The sequence below is a fragment of the Cavia porcellus genome, unplaced genomic scaffold, assembly GCF_034190915.1.
Source record: "Cavia porcellus strain 051 isolate PalLab524CR breed Dunkin Hartley unplaced genomic scaffold, mCavPor4.1 scaffold_10, whole genome shotgun sequence".
In the NCBI taxonomy this organism is placed as follows: Eukaryota; Metazoa; Chordata; class Mammalia; order Rodentia; family Caviidae; genus Cavia; species Cavia porcellus.
In genome coordinates, this window is record NW_026947493.1 from 19,539,140 (window position 1) to 19,563,650 (window position 24,511).

Genomic DNA, 24,511 nt, shown 5'->3' on the forward strand with positions numbered 1-24,511 from the left:
CCATTTCATTACTTTCTGCTCAAATTATTAAAAATGTTTTCCTCATACTAGTGTTGGATTTGAATTTTTCAAACCTTGAAGTGCATTATTAGGTTGTTCATTTTCACAGCTATATAATTCCCTCATAAAACTACTCTCATCCAATATGTTATACTGATATTACCATTCAATTTGTAAAACTGTCTCATTTCTTCTGTGACCTATTGATTACTCAAGAGTACACTGTTTAATTTCCATGTTTCTGCATAATTTCTGTGGTTTCTTTTGTCACTAAGTTCTAGTTTCATTATGCTAGGATCCAATAATAAGCATGGTATAATTTTGATCCCCTTTGTATTTACCTAAGTATATTTTATTGGGCTATTTTTGGACAAAGTTTCATGTGTTAGTTAGAAAAATGTGTATTCTGTTGATATTGTTGAGTAGAATATTCTGTGGATACTAATACATTTGTTCAAAATTTTTGTTCAACTCTGATATTTCTTTGCTGATTTGTTTATCTAGTTGATATGTCTATTTGTAATAATAAGGTATTGAGGTCACCCACAATAACTGTATTGTGTTTACTGATCATTCATGTCCTGTAGTTTTGTTTTATGCAGTTGGGTAGGCTGTTATTCAATGCACATGTGTTTATAATCATATCTTTTCCTGTTGTGTTGTTCTCTTAACTGCTTTACCTCATTTGATCAGTCTTGGCTTAAGATTTACTTTGAAAATAGGATAGCTACTGTTACTTCTGGGGGGGGGGAGTCCCATTGCATGGAATAGTTTTTTTTTCACTCTTGGATTTTTTAGTCTATGAATTTCTTTTTGAATTAAATTTGTTTCTTGTATCCAAAAAAAGTTGGATTTTGTTTCTTGACCATTCTATCAATCTGTGTCATTTTATTGGGCAATTGAGACCGTTCACAATGAGCGCCACTATTAAAGGATACTGACTTATTCCCGTTGCTGCATTATTTTCTTGCTGCTCATCCCCTTTCTTTTCCTCCTGCTTAAATGCTCACACTATCTGGTGTATCCATTTTATTGAAACTTTTGACATTGCTGGTAAATAAAAGCACAATGAGACTACAGGGCTCCGCTGGATATAGGCAGTAAGGTGGGGTTCCAGGAGGTCACTGGATTCAGTGTCATAACTTTCAGTTCCATCCACCTTAGAAAGTTACATATTCCAGGCCAGCCCTCCCACTGCAGATTGTGGGGCTCTGTGCCCTTCTTGGCCTGAGCTTGAACTCTTCAGGGATGGATGTATAGCTCACACCCCTCCACACCTGTCTCCCATGTGTGTCTCACGCAGTCACCGTAGTAGGGTAACACTGAAAATCCTGGAGTGACGCTGTAGATTTGTGGCTCAGTTCAACATAACCCCTCCCGAAAATAGCACTTATTAAATACTCTCTGGCAGGTGTTGTACTAGATAACTTCTCCACTCTATCTTATTTTGAAAAAGTCACTCTTAGAGTAACCATCTCCCTTCATTGTTTTTGTGGCTTACAGTGTCTGTAGGCTTTTTGCAAGGACAGTATTGCTGGCTCATCTATTAATTCTGTCTGACACCGCTGGGTCTTTGAGGCATTGGTCTCACCTTCAGTCAGGTGAATTGTTTTTCTGCTGCCTCTGTGGGCCTTTGCTGAGGGAAAGTACAGACCTGGTGAGGAGCTGGAGGTTTGGTGTGGACATGGCACAATATGGCTGCTTTCCTGGCAGGCTGATTTCTTGTTCTTAAGGTGTGCAGAAGGGCGTCACTTTCTTACACCTGTTTTAGGCTGATGAAGGCATTGTTCTTCCTAGCCAGGGTTCAAAATTCTCACCCTGACTGATCTGTGGGAGACATAGAAAGATGGGTTTTGTTTGATGAGCCATCATCTTTGATAGTTGGGAAAAAAGGACAAAGACATTATTAACAAATCATTGATGGTTAAATTTAAATAAGCAAAGGCTGGAAATTAAGAGTAAAGTAGTGATGGATATTGGCTCTAAAAAGTTATAGAAGTCACACAAAATTAGGTAGCATTGGCATAAGCTTTTGTCTTTAATATTAAACTCTATTTATTTAAGGTGTTTTCCCAAATACAACAGATAGAATTTAACAGCATATGGATACTTCTATTTGTTAAAGAAAACTAATTTTCTTATTTTAACTATAACAGAGGTGAAAGAATACACTAAATAAAGATATAAATTTTTTGTGATCATTGGATCACAACTTTTTATTCTCGGGTTTAGAAGCTTGTTTGGCCTCTTTTTTAGACCTGAAGACCTTTCGGAGTGATAACTCCAGACAGTGCAAACATATAAAGTCTAAGCTAGATAACAGAAAATACTTTATGTCACAAAAATAAAGGAGATTAATATGTTAGATATACTATTTATATTTTCATTTTATAATAACACCTTTACATAAAATTAAATCTTTAGGTAAAGGTACTTGAAAGCACATTAAAATAACATACTAAAATATGCTAAGGTAAGCTGAGGGGCACATTTTGGAAGGGCTATTGGGACTTGGAATTATATTTTATTGGCCATAATTAAGATATTATAAGTGCAGTACAGCCCGTCAGTAGAGGTAGGTGCAGTGTTTGGAACCCCTTTTGATATCTAGCCTAGCTTTTTAAAATTATTATTATTCTGAATATTGGGGGAGTATGTTTTCCTCTTGGGCATTAAAGAACAAGTCAGACTGATACACACACACACACACACACACATACATATATAAAAATATATGTACTATATTATATATATAGTTAAGGCTCTTCAGGGTACTTTTGGGGCCCTGTGTATTTGCTTAACTCCCCAGGCCTCTAGTTTTCCCCTCTACCAGTTGTATCATCTGTCTGAATGGATCATAGTCTTCCTTGACCATATGTTTTCCTTGGAAGCCTAGAGGACATTCCTCTCTTTAGTTACTCTCCTTCTAGCATAAAATACACTTTGGTTGACTCCTGTCCTCTGGTGTCCAACAGTCTTCCTTGTTCAGGAGATTGGGTGGATCCCCAGATTTCTAGGATTCCTTCAGAAAGATCTTATCATACCCTGGGTTTTGGCTACCTTTCAGTGGCAAGGACCAAAATGTTAGCTGTCCTGTCAGCCTAATTATCTTTTTTAGTTTGGTCTTTAAGCTTTGACTGTTGAACCCTCCAGAAGATTAATTACACCAGCAGGTCTATTATAATCTATTATAATCTTTTTTTGGGTATTGGATACTTTTCAATGTAAGGTATAACAACACAATAGTTATATCTTTCATTAATTATGATTAACATCAGTATTAGAAGTCAATCTGTACTGAAAGTGATGGCTTGCCATCTTAAAATACTGCTTATATGTTTTTTACATGTAATATTTTTATAATATGTTAATAGATAACAGTTACAAACTTTTTCAAAGAAAATGTAAAATAAAAATAACAGGAGCAACATAACATTTAGGTAACATTTAGATGAAATTATTATACCAGGGCCATTAGGTTTTCTATTCTCTCTAAAAATACATTTAATTTCTTTTCTTAATATAAATAGTTTATATAGTATATATACTGTATACTATATAGTGTAGTTTACTTATATCTAATTATAAAATATTAAATGTAGGGGCTGGGGATTTAGCTCAGTGGCATAAGTGCCTGCCTTGCAAGCAGGCAGTCGTGAGTTTGATCCCTGGTACCGATAAAAACGAAAAAGACATTCACACAAAAATATTAAATGTAATAAATAAATTTTCATCTAAATTTGTTACTTTTACTTCTTTTTTTAAATAAAGTGTCTAAGTAGAAGATACTTACTTACACAAGTACTTTATAAACGACTAACTCCTAATCTTTAATCATTATTATGACAGAGTCTGGACTGTGTAATGTTCAGGCACATCTAAACACAGTAATACAATTACATAATAATCCTGTGAGCATAAGCCAGAAAAAAAAATCTATATTAAACAATACACTTTTGTCTGAGGACATGGTCACTAGTGTGGTAAGCTGTTCTGGTAAGTTATATAGTTTAGAGGACTTGGGGCGCATTTATGTATTTTGTATATCAAAAGGTTAGCAATAATTAGCAGCACATTTACATAGAAATCTTTACATATTAACTTAATTTTTACTCTTACGATTTAGATTCCTTTAACGTGGTTACTTGGTGTTTAATGCACTGCCAAGACTTAAAGGATGTTCTTAGAGCTCATAGGTTTAAGAGATAGTGTTTATCACCACAAATAGACTTATTGCTCAATATACAAGTGTATTTCATTTATACAATAAGAAATTGTGTTTATTCAAAGCCAGCAGACATAGATCAAATTTTAAATGGTAGGACCAAGTTTAAAGAAAAATAAAAAATTTCGATCATTTTACATTTAAGATTTATATACAGTGTATTGTATAAAATACAGTACCGACTGGCCACTTGCATGCGTTAAAGTTACATAATCTTAAATCGAGAAACTTTTTAACAATGGAAAACACAAGAAATTATCTTGGAAAAAAACTTTTGTTTTGCAATTTTAACCAATAGAATTTTAATATGTTATGAAAATCTCATTGTACTGAGCGTGGTTGTGCATAGCTATAATTTCAGCACTCAGGAGGCTGAGGCAAGAGGATCACTATGAATTGAAGGCCAACCTGGGTTACCTAATAAGTCCAAGCCAGCCTGAACTGTATAACAAGACCCTGTGTCAAAAAAAGAAAATCTTATTGTTATAGATGTAAGAACTCCTTTCAAAGTATAACCAAATTAATTACATACAATAATAATTTTTTAAAATAACATTTGTTGGGAGAAGGTACAAGGAAATTCTTTCAAAAACCAAAGAAGGCAACTATCAGTGAAGAAAATTGATTCAGGCAGCTGCTTTTTCAGCAACAAAGGGAGTTTTGACCAGCAGCTCCCAGGCCCAAAGGATCTGACTTGGAAGAAATTCTTTTTAAAATATTTTAATATAGAATTATATTTTAGAAATTTAACTGTTAGTAAACTTAAGAAAATAGTCTTAAATCATTATATATATTTTCATGAAAATGCATTTAATAGACCAAAATTTATTACCTAATAAACATTAAAAGTCAATATTGAATATATATTGAGCAACTGATGAATTAGACATTGTTATGGAAATTAGAGCATTAATTCTGTTTTTATGTAGTTATTTCTCATTTTAATAATCATTTTAGATTATTCATGAGAAGCAAATCAGAGTATAGTTAACATTTTAAGATATATATATGTGTGTATGTGTATGTATATGTATAATTTTCTTTTTAACCAAGAAAAAAGTCTTGTTATTGTTTACAGAAAACAATGGATACTGTATTTAAAAAATGAATTTTAAGGTAAATATTAACTTGATTGGCTAACAACCTGTGCAACATGTCTCCAACTTCAAAGGCATTTTTACCAACAATTTAAGTTAATACAAGCCGTGTTAACAAAGGCACTGGGCTAATACTAGCATCTATTTATCTATAAACGAACTTAAATAGAACTTTTGGATGATACATCCACCTAAAAGTTAATGCAGAGAAACACAAATATTAACCTAAACTATACATCTTTAATGTTGCAAAACTTTAAAGTTCTTATTTGCAAGTTTTATGTAACTTGAGTTCAGTTTAAACCTTTAATGTTTTGAGTTTGAGAACACTTAAATATCTGTATAACTAGTTATTTTTAATGGAAGACCCTAACAGAGCCAGAAGTCTGAAAGTGTAAAAATAAACATCAAAAACAAAATTGATATGAGATAAAAAATTTTTTTTCATGAAGTACCTGCAGGTACTTTTACCAATTATTAAAAACAGATTAGCAAGCAGACAGACAAGAGAACATATAGCACATATGAAAAAATTACATTAAATCAGGATGCACTTTTAGATGTATTGACTGTGTTAAATTATAGTAATTCTTTTTCTTAATTTTAGGTTTATAACTACAGACTAGTCAGAATTCTCCCTAGGGGGCATCAATAATAACTTTGTTAATGTAAATTACACTACACTGAGTACAATTCCTCCCTGGTAACATGGCAGACTTAAAACTAACAAGAGAAAGGGGAAAGAGAAAAAGAGCTGTAGATTGCTACATGGGATCTTTGTTCATTTCCCTTTTTTATTTTAAAACCAAGTTTGAAGACTTTTAACCCACATGTAGAGAAATGTAAAGAAAAATCAAACTTTTCAAACCTGTCACTTAAATTGGTCCCAGTTTTGTAAAATACAACCTCGAGGGAACATTTTGGGGGCTAGACACTGAATTGTCTATAATCGCTTAAGATGTACCACACACCTTCACATTCTCCCTCCATGCGCTTTGTTTCTCTTATGTACTTTTGGCACTCTCTTTACGATGCAGCTCAAGAGGGGAATGTTTGTCCCCTTTCTCTCTCTCTAGCGGAGACCAGCACTCAGACTGAGGAGGAGGGAAAAACTGCTGGGCCAGTCCTGGCAAATCGCTGAGTGACCATCTAACCCTCCTCCTCATTAGCAGAAAACAGAGGACATGTGCTTTTGATCCCCTCCCTTGGCTGCTGGCTGGAGAGGAGGGCGGGCTAGCAAGCAGTTGGGCCTTTGTTGATCCAGTAGGTTGGGCATGATTTTATTTTCCTCCTCCTTTTTGATCAGCATCAGCACACAGGAGGGACACCCTGGGTGGGCACCTTCCTTTCCCACCTGGGTGAGGCCTAGTCACTTATCCCAGAGCTGTGATCAGATGTCCTGATAATATAGGGGAATGAAACTCGACCTACTACATGGCCGGTATGAGTTTCTGTTTTCTAAAATCGAAGAATGAATTTTAGGAACAATGGAGGTTAAGAGCAGAATATATTTACTAAGAGAAAGAAAGCTTCTGTCTGAGGGACAGAAGGTATATCCAGCGGGTTGCCAAGGACTCTGTCTTTTTTAGGGACTTTTATAGAGTAAAACCATGGGGTGAGATGGGTTTAAGTGGGGATAGCTGGAAACTCGCAAGGCATAGGGTGGACAGGACTATGGTTAATCAGTAAGATTATTTCTCAGGTAAAATTGATTAAATTGGGGAAGTAGAAAAGCAGGGTAGGTAGAAAGCGGACATTCTTACAGAGCAGTGACTCTTCTCTAGGGGGTTGGGACGACAACTTCTGACTTCCTCAGGGTAGTAGTAGGGAATTATGTAGAATATCAGTCCTTAGGATATGGGTGCATTTGTTTGATCTTTTGTCTTGAGGCCTGGCCCATAGCAGGAGGTGTCTGTCTCCTCTACAGTTGCAAGGTATCTTCTGGGCTTCTGCACTGGCTCCTTAGAGGACATCTCACTGCCTATAATGTTTTTAACTAACTCATCTGCCTGTAACTGTGAGACCCCTTGCCCCTAGGGATCCCTCTTCACCCTCTAGCTCCCTGTCTCTCATTGCTACTAAAATCAGAAACAGTTAAAGACTCTGAGTTTCCTGAGAGATGAAAGCTCCAAAGTGGAAACAGAGAAGGACAAAAAGAGTTTGGAATCTTTTAGGGGAAAGTGGGAGAAAAGAAAAAAAAAGAAAACCAATGGACTTCTCAATTTGAGTTCATAGACTCTACCAGGTCCTAGATATAAAATTAGTTATCACTCAAAGGAATGCTGAATCTGCCAACTATCTGAGAAACTTCGCTGGAGGCACTGGGTGGGTCGATCTTTATTTGTGTCTTTCTGATGAGCATATTTTATTTCCATCTGAGCCAGCAATGAGGTGTGTTGGCCTGAGGGAATACCTAATGAGTTCACTAGTTGTCATAGAATTATACTTGACACATCTTCCATTTCCGCCAGTGCCTCTTATCTCCAGTGCTTTTATATGTAAGCACTCATTTTTCTAGGGACTTGAGAGCCTCTAATTCTGAGAAGAAAAGAGAAGACAAGGGAGGAGAGGAGGGGAGGGGAGGGGAGAGGAGGGGAATGGAAGAGAAAGGAAGGGAAGGGAAGGGAAGGGAAAGGAAGGGAAAGGAAGAGAGAAGAGAAGAGAAGAGAAGAGAAGAGAAGAGAAGAGAAGAGAAGAGAAGAGAAGAGAAGAACCTTAAGGCTACATAGGTTTGCTGGGGGCAGGGGCTGTGCTTCAGAAGCAAAGTGTTGGGGAAAGTGGTGAAGAAACAAATGAGAAGTATTTGGCTAAATTAATTGATTCTGATGCCTCTTTTGCCTGCTGGGTGGCTCACTAAAAGAAATGTCAATGGACAGAGTTTAAGGAGATTATTAAAATGGTAATAAGGAACCTAAGCTTGGCCTACTCACAAAACTTTGCAGGTTCACTGACTTCTGTCACAGAAAAACAATTTGCAGGATGCACTAGGAAAAGGCATTAGGGGTTAGGCAGAAATTTAAAAGCATACAGGCAAAGAAATAGAGTTCAGGCAAGAGTGACAGAGACACAGGCAGAGAGAGAAGGGGGAGGGGACCCAAATCCCCTTTCCTGGAACTTGGGACATTTATGCTTCTGTTAAGAGGTTGGACACCCCAAGAAAATATGGCCCATGCCTCAGAAAGGTACTAGTCCATTTTACAAGTGTAAGCCCTGTTCTTTTTTTTTTTTTTTTAAGATAGATTATTTAAGAAGTCTTTTGAATTTTTCCAACCTGTTCTTTTATTTTAGGAACTTCCTGCTCTGCTCCTTCCTTTTTCTTTTTATTTTAATCTAAGCTGATTTATGGACTTACAATACTCTTTAGGAATTTGGGGTGTGATAGGTTGGAAAGGAAACAAGCCTAAATTAATTAAGGGAATGTAAATATGGATAGCTTTCAACTGGGCCCCAAAAGTTGTTGTCTTTAGAAAGTACTATTTATAGTTATGGCTGTCCTTGTCTCTGTGTACCTGTTTTATTTCTTTTACTCTACCTCTGACTTACGAAGATAATAAGAATTCTCAAAAAGTATGCACATAAAGACCGCACTGCCTACCATGTACACCTCTCACTTCGAATTTTGAGCTTGAGATTTCTCCACAAAAGGGACAGGCATGGGGAAGCCCAGCCAGGAAGGAGCATCATGCCTAGGGCAAGCACAGCAGGAAAAAAAAGGTTACAAGCCTGTATCTGCCTTCCCTACTGCACAGGCTACAGCTTGGGAAATGGAGAAGTGAAAAGAAAAAAGAGGTCCTTAGACTTGGCTGAAGACAAGGAGAGACCCAAACAGAGTAAAGTCACAGGTCCTTAATTTAAGCTGCCTCAATTAACATTTGTTCACACATGCATTTAAAATGCTGCTTAAAGAATAAATGAAGTTAATTTCTCTTTATGGGTTCCCTTTCATCTCAGGTTTCAAAGCATTTTGCCACAAAAGATACTTACCTTTACTGTAAGTGTATGCGCATGCACATGTGTGTGTGTGTGTGTGAACTGTGCTGTTGTTTTATTTAAATATAAATTGAGAACCCTAAGTTTAAAGTTTGGTAAAGGCTTTTAAGCTTTTCAAAGAAGTACTAAAATAATCTTTGATTATTATAAGATCCCTGTGGCCAACCATGAACCACCCAACTAGAAAACCCTAGGTTACATGAAAGGCTAAGGCTCTGGCTGTTAATTAAAATCACCATTTAAACAAGGTGGGAGGCATGAAATTGGTGACTAGGACGTCTTCACCTCAGATGCAGATACACTCATGACTGACTCACCCAGGATGCATCGGATTTTCTCCAACAGGCATTTAGAAAAAAAAGAAAAGAAAAAGTCCCAGCTGCACGCTATTGACCCAGGAAACTGTCCTGGGTTATGACGCATCGCCGGCTTCCAGACACCTCAGCACAGCTCGGGTGCAGGAGGAGCCAGCATGGCCTCTTGTTGATGAAAATGTTGTTGGCAATATATTTTTCAGCAAAGTCTGAAAGGGATCTTCTGGGCTTCGGCATGTGAGTCATTAGTGGGTGTTTGGTTTTTGGACGCTGGGTTTGAGTCACCATCCTTCCTGCTGTTGGCTTTCTCCATCCAGGGGTAATGGCTAAAGTGAGATTAATGGAAAGGTCTGTTATGCTTAACAGTGGGTACCTGGATGTTGTTCAGTTGGCAATGGTATCAACAGTTAATTTTATGGTTCGTTGTTTTCTCTATAAACAAGTCTATAACATTTATAAATAACAGTGAAGAGGAAGAGGGGGAAGGGGAAGAATAAAGTTTTAGAGGATGTGACTGTGTTACACGGAAGTAGAGTCTAGTCAAAGTAAAAATAGACAACTGCCTGTTTGTCAGCTCCAGGAGGAAGGGGTGGCTGATGTTGACCAACAACTGCACAAGTGTCCAGCTGCTGCCCCAGGCACTCTGGCGTATTGGCCAGGGAATATGGAGGAGGAGGGCAGGGGCGGGGCTGCCTGTATTTCTAATTACTTTCAGAATTGAAAAGGACATCTTGACTTTGAAGAAACCTCTTCCTGATGACCCTCTCATTGGTGCTTGTCTGGTACCTTTTATTTCTAGGAAAACTACCTCAAAACCATCCAGACTTCCACGGCAGAGGATGCTCTATGAGGTCCTAGTGCTGGGCCAGCACCAGGTGTAAAACCACAAGCTTAAAAAATGACAAACAGACATTTTTGACTACACCAACAGCTGGTTTTTATTTCCTTTTCATTGACCAATAAATCAAACTAGTTAAGATGGCTGGATAAAAATCAAAATGTCTGTCAACCTAGATTTCAGTCGGGGACAGCATCCAGCCACTGGCATTCATTTAGCTTTTAGAAGGCAGAGAGATCCCTAAGTGAAAAGAACTCCAGCTTTTCAGTCTGACTGAGTGTAGAAGTCAAAGCTTGGTCTTTGAACACAGAAGGCTGGGGACTATGTGTCATTTCTAATATAGATAAATAGAAGACAGCTGTGGGTTCAGGCATTGTCACTATGTACAGCGTACTCCATGAAGATCGGAAAAACAGCCTGAGCTTTGGCATTCCAAATGTTAGCCAATTTACACAAACCTTTACAGAAATGATAAGGTAATGGAAACTCACTCTGCTGTGACTCTTGGGGTAGTAACAGATGAAAAAAGAAGTGTTTATTTGATTCAAAATGTTCTCATTTGGGGGGGAGGGGAACAGTGTACCATATCATCAAATAGAAAACAGATTACAAACTTGAAGTTGTTCTGATATAGGGGAATGAAACTCCCAACCTACCGTGCCCGTAAGTTCGTGTTCTCTAAAATCAAAGAATGAATTTTAGGAACAAGTAGGTTAAGAGTTGAATATATTTATTGAGAAAAAGAGAGCTTCTGTCGGAGAGAGACAGAAGGGTCCTGAGCAGGTTGCCAAGGACTCTTGTCTTTTCCAGGGACTTTTATAGAGCAAAATCATGGGGCGTGACAGGTTCAAGGTGGGGAAAAAACTGGGAAACTCACAAGGCAGTTGTGAGTCATAAGGTGGGACGTAACTATAGTCAGCCAATAAGATTAGTACTTTAGGTAAAATTGATTAAATTGGAGACAAATGGGGAAGCCAGTCACATGGAAAGCAGGAATTCTTAGAGACCCTTGACTCTTCTTTAGGGGGTTTAGCTTTCTCAGGGTGATAGGGAGCTATTTAGAATATCAGTCCTTAGGATGTGGATGCATTTGTTTGATCCTTTTTCTCGAGGCCTGGCCCACAGCTGGTGGTGTCTGTTTCCCAGACAGTTGCAAAGTATCTGGGCTTCTGCACTGGCTCCTTTGAGGACCTAGCCCTGTCTCACTGCCTATAATATTTCTAACTAATTCAGCTGCCTGCAACAGTTTCACTATGACCTTGACATTGGAAAATAAAAGGCTCCAGTGTTTGCAGGATGGTTTTTACATTAATGTCTCACTTTTTTATTTTTAAGATAATTATCTTTGGATATTACAAAAGAACTTCCTAAATAACTCATTTGCTTGTGGCATGTACTGCATTTTTGAAGATTATTGAGGCTTATTAAGTAAACTGTTAATGCATAGACCTTTTTATGATGCTTAACTAATCTAATATTCATGACATCTCTTTAAAAATTCTCTCAAAAAATCCAACACTGGCTGATAGAGTTATGACACTTTTTCAGAGTAACTCTGCTCTTATCTCACTTGATCTAGGATATTCCTTCTCAGAAAAGTGACTGAGATGTAATTCTCAAATCTTATGACAGCTCATCCCATGCAGTTGGCACTTGAGATGGCCAGGAAACAAATGCCCATGGGTCACACATCTTTGCTGTTTCTCTGCTTCACGAGACACAGGTTAGCAGTAAATCTGACCTGGTCCAAGCTGTGCCACCTGGACTTCTGCCTTGGAATTTTTCCAATTACAACCTGACAAAGAATCTTGTTTCTCTTGTTTAAGAACGTGGCTTGTGAATTTGGAGATGTGGTGGTCCTTTCCAAATACAGGAAGCCAATTTTCAAAGAACAACAAGTGAGCTCACACCTAAAAGAAATGACTGAGAAAGTACTAGGTGCACTTGAGTTTTGACTTCCTTTTATTTCTAAGAGTATGGGATTTAGCTCAGCGGCATAAGCACCTGCCTTGCAAGCAGGCAGTCATGAGTTCAATCCCTGGTACCGATAAAAAAGAAAAAGACAAAAAAAAAAAAAAAAAAAAGAGTATTCTCCTCACCACTTAAAGCGTAATCCTTTTTAATAATTATCTTTTTTATTAGCTCCTTCAAGTTTAGTTTCTAACACCAGGAAAAGTACTTATTAAATATATTGATCCATTTGATTGTAATAAAATGCATAAATTGCCAATTTATTTTTCTTAAAATTTGATCCAAGGGATTATAGGAAAGATATGTACTAGTAATTCTTTGCATTGTTAAAAATCTTTCAGCAAATGGCTAGCAAACACAAGTGTAGATCATGCTACTTGATTACCACTCTCGAGCTTGAAAATTAGGACATGTCATCCCTGACCTTCTAGGAGTTGAAAGTCTTGTTGGGGATATAATTAGCTTAGTTTCCATGGGAACTGATGTGTTTTGCTTACTGCAAGTTCCCCACTCCCTATTAGAAAGTGAACTACACAAAGCAAGCATATTGGTTTTGTTCATTGCTATACCCAAATATCTAGAACACAACTTTGCATATAGTAGGCCCTCAAGAAACATTTACTAACTGAATAAACAAATGTTTGACTCTGTTGAACTCCTGCTAGGTGTATTATCTCTTCCATGAGTACTAAGTTTCCATGTAGTAGGAAGCACAAAATCAAAGAATGGAAGATACATAATAAGGTAGGGAGGACAAAAAGCAAGGTCAAAGAGAACTATTGCAAATTTAACAACTTGGAAAATTTTGCTAACATTTATCTTTCAGGAGCTGATCAATAGACAAAAGTGCAGTCATAAGTCCTTGAATGACAGGGGTCCATTCTGAAGATTGTGTCCTTGGACAATTTCATTGCCGGTACCAACCTGATAGAGTATGCTAACACAAACCTACACGGGCCAGCCTCCCATCCACCCAGCTCTGTGGGACTGTCTGTGAATCCGAGCTATAAATCTGTACAGCATGTTACTGTACTGAGTTCTGTAGGCTACTGTAACACAGTAGTAAGTATTTGTGTATCCACACTTAGCTAACAGAAAAGTCACAGTAAAAATACGATATCAAATATAAATATGACACAGCTATGCAGGGTACGTGCATGAATGGAGCTCTGAGAACTGGAAATTGCTCTTGGTGAGTCCATGAGTGAATGTGAAGAGCAGGACATTTGCTGCACATTCTTGTGTTCTTTTTAAACACTGGACACGTAGGCTACACCAAGTGCATTTAAAATAATTGTCTTCCCTGAATAGTGTTAGCTTTAGTTTACTGGAACAATTTTACTTTTAAAACTTTTACATTTTAAAACTTTTTTTTCACTTTGACAATAAAAGTTTAAAATACAAACTTATCAAATCATCAGATTATATGAAAATATTTTCTTTATATTCTTATTCTATAAGCTTTTTTCTATTTAAATTTTTTTTAATGTTTTAAACTTTTTGTTAAACACTGGACAGCTGCACCTGGTGGCACATGCCAAGCTTTATGGGAGGCTGTGGCAGGAGGATCTCAGTTTGAGGTCAGTCAGTTTCTCTAGACCCTGTTTCAAAATAAAAATGTAGCAAAGGTTAAGGATGCAGCTCAGTGCTACCTAGGTTCAATGTCTAGTAGCAGGAACAACAGTAATAATAACAACAGCAACAGTAGCACCCTAAGACAGGTTAGCCAAGGGTTACACAGGATCAGGACTGTCAATATCGTTCTCTTTCACCTCTGTGTCTTGTCCCACTGGAAGGTCTTCAGGATCATGCATGGACTGACATCTCCTATGATAACAATGTCTCTTCCTAGAACCTCTCCTGAGGGATCTACCTAAGACTGTTTTACAGATAACTTCTTTTTTTAATGCGTAAAAAGAGCAAATTCCAAAATAATTAAAAAAGTACAGTACAGTAATACACAAGCCAGTAACATTGTCACTTATCATTATCAAGCATCACCTACCATAGATAATTGTATTTGCAACACTTTTATATGACCGGCAAAGCTGTGGGTTTTTTTTTTTTTGTTGTTGTTTTGTTTTGTTTTGTTTTGTCTTTTTCATTTTTATCGGTACCAAGTTTCGAACTCACGACTGCCTGCTTGCAAGGCAGGTGCTTATGCCGCTGAGCTAAATCCCCAGCCCAAAGCTGTGGGTTTGTCTATACCAATATTGCCACAAATATATGAGTAATGCGCTGTGACACTGCGGCTACTATAGTGTCACCAGAAAATAGAAAATTTTAAGCTGCATTATAATCATATAGATCTATCCTTCTATATGAAGCCTGTTGTTTGCTGAAACCTTGTTGTGTTGTGCACAGCTGTATCTTTCTCCATCTGGCTTTTATTTGATCTTTATTTTTTACTTTCTGCCAGCTGCACACCATCACATATACTTTAGCAAAGCACCCTTCGGTTTTAACTGAACAGAGGGAGACCAATAAAGAATTAAGTTATCTAGCCATCTTTGTAGCTGGGGGTGGAGGGGATAGTCCTGGGTCCAATCTTCAGCTCCTCACTCTCTTTTTTCTTCCTGTTGGCTATGTTGTGAACATACAGTGGAACCCTGGTAGCCATCTTGGACTGTAACCTGGGTTTTGAGTATATCAGAACAAGAAGACAATTGTGGTCTGTAACTATAGCCTGCCATGTTGGATGGCTCACTTCTGAACAGCTAACAGGAAAGTAAAATAACCTTCTGTCTGAAGACACTATTAACTTCTGTTATTATATGTAAATCTGGACATTTACAATGTATAGATACACTGACATATTCAATTAAGTAGTAATCTGTCCTGGAATATGTACTATCTTTAAATGGTTGTCACCATGTTTGTGTCATTCAGGTTTTTGACAACTTTATGTGCTCTTGTTTCTTTTTCCATTTACATGCCCAGTCTTATATTGATGTGAATTTTAGTCCTGTGATTGAAAATTCCCAAGTCTTAAAATAAAATTAGAATAGGCAGGTGTGTTGGCACACAACTATAATTCCAGCTTCTCAGGAGGCTGAGGCAGGAGAATAGAAAGTTTGGGATCAACCTGAGGAACTTAACCAAATCTTATTTCAAAATACAACATAAAAAGATCTGGGGAAGTAGAACCATTGATAGAACTCTTGCCTAGCATTGAAGAATTCTTGGGCTCCTTCCTCAGCACAAAAAAGGCAAAAAACAAAACAAAAGAATCGGAAGAATTGGAATGAGTTGCTTGAGTCCTATAAATCCTAAGTCAGGTTACTCACTGACGCTCAGAGTAAATAGCTTGCAATATAGCATAAACTTGTTTTTTAAATGCTCTTAGTGAGATTGGTCTCAACAGCAAGATGATACTCGCCTTGAGGAAAGAGACTCTGCTTCTACATTTTTAAGCCCCACCAGGCAGAGCTTAGTATAAGGTTGAGCAATTATTAAGTGCTACATAAATGCTGTAAACTTCTATAATTATTATTATCTGTGTAATTTATCTGGAGCTTACATACTGCCACAAATTACTAGGTATCATCTTGGTTGTAGAGGGCAACATAATAGCCAATTTTAATACTCAAAGACAGTCGACAAGACAAAACTGTCTGTGTGGGGTGCCAAATGAGTGACAGAGGAGGGGCATCATGGGAATTCCGCAGAGGGAGAGTGGCTTGGCAGGAGTTGGCCCATGCCCCAGGTGCCTTGAAGCCAAGTAGCAAATACTCATTTGAAACAAGGAAGAATGAACTGATTCCCTAAGCTGGTTGCATGATAGATAATATATCATGCAAGACAATATCAAGGGAACATTGGTATTCAAATTCCAGAAAGTGAGCGGTGTTTACTCTGGGACTTGAAAGTGGCAAGAGAGGGAGAAGGAGCACCTTGAACAGTAAGTAGGCAAGAGGCAGGAGAAAGCGTCTGTTCCTTATTCTGTGGGAAGTGTGATAGGTCAGTTTTCGTTTGTTTGACTTCTGTTGCTTTCAAGAATTGCTCCTTTGTTTTACTCTGTGATTCTGCTAGTTTGTCAATGATATGCCATGCCTTCCATCTGACAGGACTGGACTCAGGACTGAGTATGGTCTCTCAAAGCACTGCCACCCCGTAAGTCCACAACATATAACTTCCCTGGAGTAAGAACTCTGACCTGCCAATCAGAGCCCTTTGGAGAAATTAACATGCAAGTCAGAGGAACATGTTCTCTTCTCTGATTGTTAGCAATGAAGACAGTGGAATTTTGCTCTGTAATGGGCTTCATTGTAGTTGCGGAGAAGACTGCCAAAGCATTAAACCAACTTGGAAAAAAAAGCCACGAAGTAAAGATAGCAATTGGCAAGAACAGAGTTTTTGTTCTTGTGTCCTGCTGTCCAACTTTCCAATCACATGAAATGTTTTTGCGCTTAAACTATGCTGTGTTTCTGTCGTTTGCAACTTGAAAGAGAGCTGGCTAATGTAAGAGTAATCAAATTTCAGAGAGTAGGCAGAATTACAATCAAATGGCAAAATCTAGGACAAAAAATGTTGGATTTGTTTTCAAAGGCAACAAGATGAGCCATCTAGATTAGGAGGTTTTGGTGGTGGGAAATGTGGAAAAAACTCTCAAGTACAACTTCCAGGATTATTATTCCCTGGTAGTGGGACCACAGACAAACTCAGAGCCATTGTTTTCCTTATCTGCAAAATGAGAGGAATTCCATGACTTTGTTGGAGGATTTTGAGAGATAAATAATACATCATGTGACACAATGTATGACATGATAGGCGTAATGATTCTTTTAGTAGTGATGGTGGTAATGGTGATGATGAGGGAAGAAGAGAAGGAGAGACAGAGAAGGAAAGGCAGGAAGGAGCAGGCAGCAGCCAGGAACTGGTTGCAGGAGGCAGGGAACGTGGGAGGTGGGACCATGGGAGTGCCAGGCGTCCTACCCCCAGGATGTGTTCTACTGTCCCACTAGACTTTGATTAGTAAGTATAAATTCAAAGAAAAGAATATTAAAAGTTTCTAGGTGGTAACCACAGACTATTAAACCCCAAGTATGTGATCCCCTATCATGATGTTTAACTCTGTATATCTACTCAGCTGGACTGCAGTGTGCTCAGCTATGTGGTCAAAGGTTTTTCTGGATCGTGTTTCTGTGAAGGTATTTTTGGATGAGATTAGCATGAAAATTTGTAGACAGTAAGGCAGACGGGCTCCCCAATATGAATGGGTCTCATCCAAACAGTTGGAGGCCTCACTAAAATAAAAAGGCCTGCCTTGTCTCAAACAAAAGAGGGGTTTTCCTGACTTCAGATTCAAACAGAAACATCATCTCTTCCTGGGTCTTGAGCCTGTAGGCTTTGTAGTGAAATGACATCATTGTTCTGCTGGATCTGCAGTTTCCCAGTTCCTCGTTCACTCACAGCTCTTGGAACTTGCCAATATTCATAATAGCATCCAACATTTTCTTATGATAAATCTCTGTGAGCATGCGCACCCACACATATCTTATCCTATTGGTTGTGTTTCTCTGAAATACCCTGACTACTAATTCACCTTCTGAATGCCATGCTTTGTGAAACTATAGTAATCACATGCATAAAGCCAGTTCTGTTCTTGATTTCCTCACTTGCAAATACATCTTACACAAACAGAGCTAGAAAGAGAGAAATTGTAGAAAAACCAAAAGAGCTTGATTTTTATGACCTATTGATCTCTTATTGTCTATATATATCAACCAAAGTCTACCTACAAGATTACAAATTTCCATTCCTTAAGATTACATATGGAAACTTTTTGGTTTAGGTGAATATTAATTTCTTATGCTAAAAAGCAAGAATGCAGAAATAGTATTAGCAGAACCAGAATCCTTCCCTTGCATAGGCTGGCTCTCCATTCTGCATATCATCAGTGGCTCATTGGGACATAACTTATCCAGTGACGTTTGCAGTCAGATGTCAGGCTTCAAAATGATCTGGATTTTTTGAAAAGTAACAGTATAGATAATGTGTATTATTTACATTTCTAGTAGACTCTGGGACAGCATCCTCTACTGAATACATTGCAACTTCTTAGTAGACTATTTGAATATTTATTCTAGTCAGCCACAGACTACAAATAGCCTCTCTAAGTAAGATTTTCAAAGGAGTTGAGATGAGTCAGAATTTGCTGCCAAATGAGTTATAAAAATTCAGTTTGCAGAGCAGGTTAGTGGACCTGTAGTTCCTGTCTCCGCCCCTAGGCCTTCCTAACCATGCACCTGCCATTATAGAGAACTCAGAGAAAGAAAATGAAGAATGCCAGCTTTCTGAGAGAGTATCCATGATACAGCAGGTAAGTCGAGGGTAAAACTTAGGCTTTAACCTTGCAATTATCTCCCACACCCTTTGGCTGAGATAACTAAATACATCTAAGCTTAGAAAATGAATCAGAACCAAGATATGGGAGACAAAAATCCCCAGAGACTGCTTCTGGAGTTGTTCCTTCATGTTCTGCAACATACCCATGGAAACCATGGAAACGTCCTCTTAATTGTCATAATGGTGGCTCCTTGAACTTTGGTCTCTAAGCCGAGAAAACTCTTCTTAGTTCCCTAAGTAGTACTCACGACTGTTCTGTGACCCATGTGGCTCCTGAGGTTCTTGGGATGAAGGACCTCAAGAGTATGAGAAAAATAAAGAAGACACAAAGCTGGGGTCAGGTGGAGCTCTTACTCTCCTGATGGGAGGAATGGTACTGCAGCATGTTTATTTATATACTGAGAAAGATGATGCCAATTTCAGCTGCTTTTCCTAGCAACCCATTGCTTGGATTGTCTAGGGACTTGGTGTTTTTCTGGGCTGTAGCAAGTTCTTCACTAGCTGACCTGGGTGCTCTTTGTTTTCTGGTAAGATCACTTCTGGTTCATGTGCTAGGTCAATTTCCAGCTTCTACAGCTCCTAACAGTCTGTCAACTAAGGGGCTGGCCTATGCTTAGCTTAGGAAAATAGCTAAAAGAGACTGTTTATAACATTTTGGCACACACGTCATTATTTGGAACCCTTACCTTCAAATACATGTAAGCATACTCTGGTTATATGTGACAATCATAAATAGAAATAATTCTCTCATGTTGTCTTAGAATATCTTTAGTCATGCTCTTAGAATTTACCCAGAATGCTTACCAGAAATTTCTGAGACTGTCTTGGAAACTCAAATGTATGTCCATTGTTAAAACACTGAGCTCTTCTTCATAGTGTATCACTGTCAAGTGACTGAATGTTGCTCCTGTTAAACATCAAGGGAGGCTTTATTCATAAGAATGCTTCTGCAAGGCTATGCTCATCAGCCTTGGCACCCTTGAAAGTTTAGGACCAATGGTACCTCTTTACATAAACCATAAAAAGAGTTTTCCTGGCTAGTATGTCTGGAAGAGAAGTCTCTTATACCTTCTGAGCTTTAGAACTTTTCCTATACCTTCTGTGTAGTGTTAATTACTTTTCATATACCTAAATAAGTATATTTAGTACTATATATTTAGCACTAAATAAGTATGTTGTTCTTTTTCAAAATATATTTTAAAGAGAATAAAAATAAAATAAAACAGAATGAAGTCAAGTGATACAAGAACTTCAAAACAAGATAACAGGAAATCAAGAATGGCTATCATAATGCCTCTGTCTCTTCAAAATTGCTACCCATACCATCAGACATAATAAAATCAAACAAAACAGAACAGAGTAAAACCAAAGCATAACATTGAAGAAAACAAAACAATAAAGTGGAACAAAACGAAACAGTGAGAACAATATTGGATTTTAAATATAAGACCAAAGGAAATCCCCCATATTTGCTATATCACATATTATTATCTTCTTGATAGATGCTCAGACTGCTGGCTCTAGGCCTACCAAGTCAATCAAATGATACAAGCATTAAATTTTTTTTTTTTTTTTTTTTACCTCAGTTGCTAACAACTCAGCCTGCATTTCTCTGAAACAGCTGGCTGCCCACTGGAAGGTAGGGGTGGGGAGAGTTGTTCTTGTCTCCTAGCCCAGCCATCAGTTGACTCACAAGAAGAGTGAACTAGCTTCTTATTTCTCCTGCCAAGACCCTCGTGGCTTCCACCATGGGAAGGGCATATTACTGTTCTTTATCGAAAGGCAATTTTTTTTTTACATCAGGAACTGGCCCCATGTTAAAACCTTAAATGGAGGTAGACACAATAATATTCTTTTTTTTTTCCTCCCAGTACTAGGCATTGAATCCAAGGCCTTATACATGTTAGCCAAATGCTCCATGACTGAGCTACAATCCTCTTCTAACTTTGACGTGGAGTCTTACTAACTTGACCAGAGTAGCCTTGAGCTTACAATCTTTCTGCCTCAGCTGCTTAGAGAAAATGATATTTAAGGACGATAGACAAGTACCACACTACATCCATCATAACATTCTTAATGAAAGAATAATTTTAGACAGATTTATTTTCTTTGTGGAACTTTAGGTTCACAATTTCTGTTGATCTAATAAGTTTTGCATTTTCCAGTAGATTCCCAATAAATATATTGCAGTGTATTAACATTTGTGTATTAAAAAATTTTCCCTTCTTCATTGCCAAAATCTTGTTATAGTGTTTTTTCACATAAATATTTGTTAATTTAACCTTCCCTTTGTCCCTCATTGTTCATTAAAAGGATGACATTAACCTTAAAAAATTTCTTTGCCGAGCGTGGTGGCTCACGCCTGTAATCACAGCACTCCGGAGACTGAGGTAGGAGGATCATTGCGAGTTCGAGACCAGCCTGGGCTACAAAGTAAGCTCAAGGCCAGCCTGAACTGCATAGCGAGACCCTGTCTCAAAAAAGACAATATATATATATATATATATATATATATATATATATATATATAATTTCTTTGATTAGTTATGGTAAAACTGAATTAGAAAGATATGTTTTAAAAAGGAAATCATATTACTCATTAATTTCTCAACATCAGTCACTACTGATTGTGAAATAATGAAAGCAAAGTTTAAAAGCAGGAAACTCCAAAAGGAGTCAGCAACGTTGACTATAAGTGGAACGTATAAAAGTTTAGAATTTAGCAGTTTTAAGGTCACAGCTGTCCCTAGTAACTTAACCAACTACAGTGCTCAGAACAACAGAAGATATAAAGGAATGCATGTTAGATTAGATCACATATGGCCTGGAAATTGAAACCTTGAAATTCAAGCAGGAAGCCTACACAATCCCAGCTGCTAGAAAGAACTAACTTATTCATCTCCAGTAACGTGATCCCTCTCTCACTGAAATGCTAAGGCAGTGAATAATCTAAGATTTGGGTGTGTTGAAACTAGTACATTTATTTGTCAGACATGCAGCAGGAGTTACTTAAATTTGCAAAGTAAGTTTGCCAGATAAAATAGAGGACTCTTAGTTAAATGCGAATTTCCTATAAATGACAAATACATTTTTGGCATAAATGTGTCTCAAATATTTCACAGATTGGTGGTATCTTAGTTTTGATTCTCTGCCATCCTCTAATATCATGACTCAAACTCTGATTCAGCACTGATTTGTTGAGAGCTTTTCTATGTGTCAAGTACTGTGGATAGTACTGACCACATAGTAGTATGTAAACAGACATAGTCCCTACACATTATTGGGCTCCCAAGGCAAGTAAAAGTCAATCATTACAAGATTATAAAGGCTATGATTCAATATTTATTCATTAGAGGGGCAGTAACCCAGGAGTGGGACAGAAAAAGATTCTGAGAAAAAGTGGTATTTAGATTAGACCAAAGGCAAAGAGTTGAAGAAGTAGAAGGAGATTCTAATTAGAGAGTATTTGCTATGGAAAACAAAAAGCTTGGGATCAAGAAATATATCAAATATTTGAGAAACTGAAGGCTTTGATGAAGTCTGCTGGACCCATAGGCTACTTAGCCATGAGTAGAAAAAAACACGTCTGGAAAGATATGCATGACCTGATCAAATCAGATCTGTGTGAATCTAATGGAAGCCTCATTAAAAAGTCTACACAGCGCAGTGGCTTAGTATACTTATGAGCTAGCAAACCACTGAGGCAGTGATGGAGACAATGTACTGGAAATGGGATCAGTGTAGTGAGTGTATCAGTGCATGTGGAGAGAAGCAGAGAGAAGGAAGAGTGACTTACAAGGTCTGATTCTCTGGATGGGCACAAAATCTTAAACCTCTCTCTGCCTTTGCTCTGATGTATATTATATAACAAAACCATGCTGCCTAGGTTTTCAGGACAATTTTACCTTAGCCATTACTGTTGCACCATTTTAACTGGAATGAACCCTAACCCTAATAGAATTATTGGAGAACCAGCCCAGGACTAAAGACAAAAATGGGCCTTGCTTGACTGACTGCCTCAGGTTATCAACTACACAAATTACATGTGAAGAATTTGTCTCTTATAAGTAGAGAAATGTGTGTCAGTTTTTTGTGAAGATAAACTATGCCCACCCACGCTAAAAGAGATATTTGAAAAGGAAGTCAGAGAGAGAAGTCAATGCTATGCAAAGCAAAGAAATCCCAGGGATTAGCAAAAGTAAATGGGAAAGGGAGAGAAAGAATGTTATCACCAAAAGACAAGCAATTACAGCCGCACTTCTTTTCATGGAAAACTGATCATATGGCATGTTCTATGTTATCTGACTATATGGCATATTCTATTTATTTAGGAATATTTTCTCATTTAATCCTCACAAATACACTAAAGAACAAATCGTCCTCCACATTTTTAGATGAAAAAGTTGTATCTTTGTTTAAGTAACTGCCAAGATTACAGAGTTTATAAGAGTTGGAACCAGTGGTTGCAACCTGCATTTCTTTGCCTCTGAAGAAAAATTACACTGCTCAGATCTCTGGTGTGGTATACCAGAAGGGCCAGTTAGATATTTCTGTTCTTGCTGGTGTTTGTTTTTTGGTTTTTGAGACAGGGTCTTGCTGTAGTGCAGACTGGCCTTGAACTCACTATATAGCCCAGACTGGCCTCCAACCCAGGCCTTCTGAGGACTGGGAATGCAAACATGCGTGCCACTTCCAGCTCAATCTGGCAGTTTCCCAAGCAGAATCTTTCCATGCTGAGTGATACGGTTTACGCAGTGTATCAACTTGCAAAGTCTAGAGGCTTAACTAAGGGATTCAGCAACTATACATCCTGGGGTGCAGAGGACAAGCCTTAACCATTCTAGGATATTGTTCATTGTGTCAATTTGAGAAGGTCAGAAGTGTAACTAAGTGATTCAGCAGGGCACCAGGGTCCTTAGTTTGTAACATTCTTAGCATATGCAAGAGGAGACTAGTCCATGGTGTGAGTGCTACAACCACCCCAGGGGAGCAGTTTCCATACAGTAAAAGGCAAGTGAGGAGGGACTGATCCCTGGTTCTTGGAAGCCTAGAACTCTTCAGCCTTCTGTTGTAGATTCTTCAGTGTTCTGTCACAGATCTATTGGTCTCCTGATATAGACTTGCATGGGACGCTGTAGTAAGCTGCAGTCCTTGGGCTGGACTCTTCAGCTTCCAGTATGCAGCCAACCTCTGCGGCTGACCACTGAAAGCCACAAAATCTTGTAATTTCTTATGTATTAGTATATCTTGTGTTATATCTGTTTCTCTAGTAAACCCTGTTTGATACACTGAGCAAAACAACAAGGATAATTCTTAAGCTCCATTAAATTCACGGAATGATGGGACCTTCCAGTATACATGCATAGATCTGACAAGGCTAATGGAGACATGTTTCATAATTTGTGGAGAAGTTATTCAGTGTTTAGTAGCTCACTTATTATTTTTTATTTTTGCTAACATAGATAAGGACAGAAGATTTAGCTAAAGTATTATTGATAGCTGATTTATAAGCATATAGAAAACAGCAACATTCATTAAGAGTCAACACAGGAGAATCAACACAGAACAAGACAAGACTGATCCTATTTTCATCTATTACCCATTCTCTTCTGCTGGACAAGACAATTAGGGGACTGCTATAGAAATACTCTGCTCTGATTTCATCAAAGCTCATGAAATGCTTCATCATAACACTGTGAACCAGAATTGTACTAATTCAATGAGTGGA

The 24,511-nt window shown here is 37.9% G+C and overlaps 1 long non-coding RNA gene across 2 annotated transcripts in view; it reads left to right on the plus strand.

Annotated features, from left to right (window-relative positions):
- The first annotated feature begins 9,737 nt into the window (after positions 1-9,737).
- LOC134477844 (uncharacterized) overlaps positions 9,738-24,511 on the plus strand; it is a 102,641-nt gene continuing 87,867 nt past the window's right edge. For both annotated transcript variants that reach the window (XR_010050083.1, XR_010050085.1), the window contains exon 1: positions 9,738-9,863. This is a non-coding gene — a long non-coding RNA (uncharacterized LOC134477844). The remainder of the gene's footprint in view (positions 9,864-24,511) is intronic.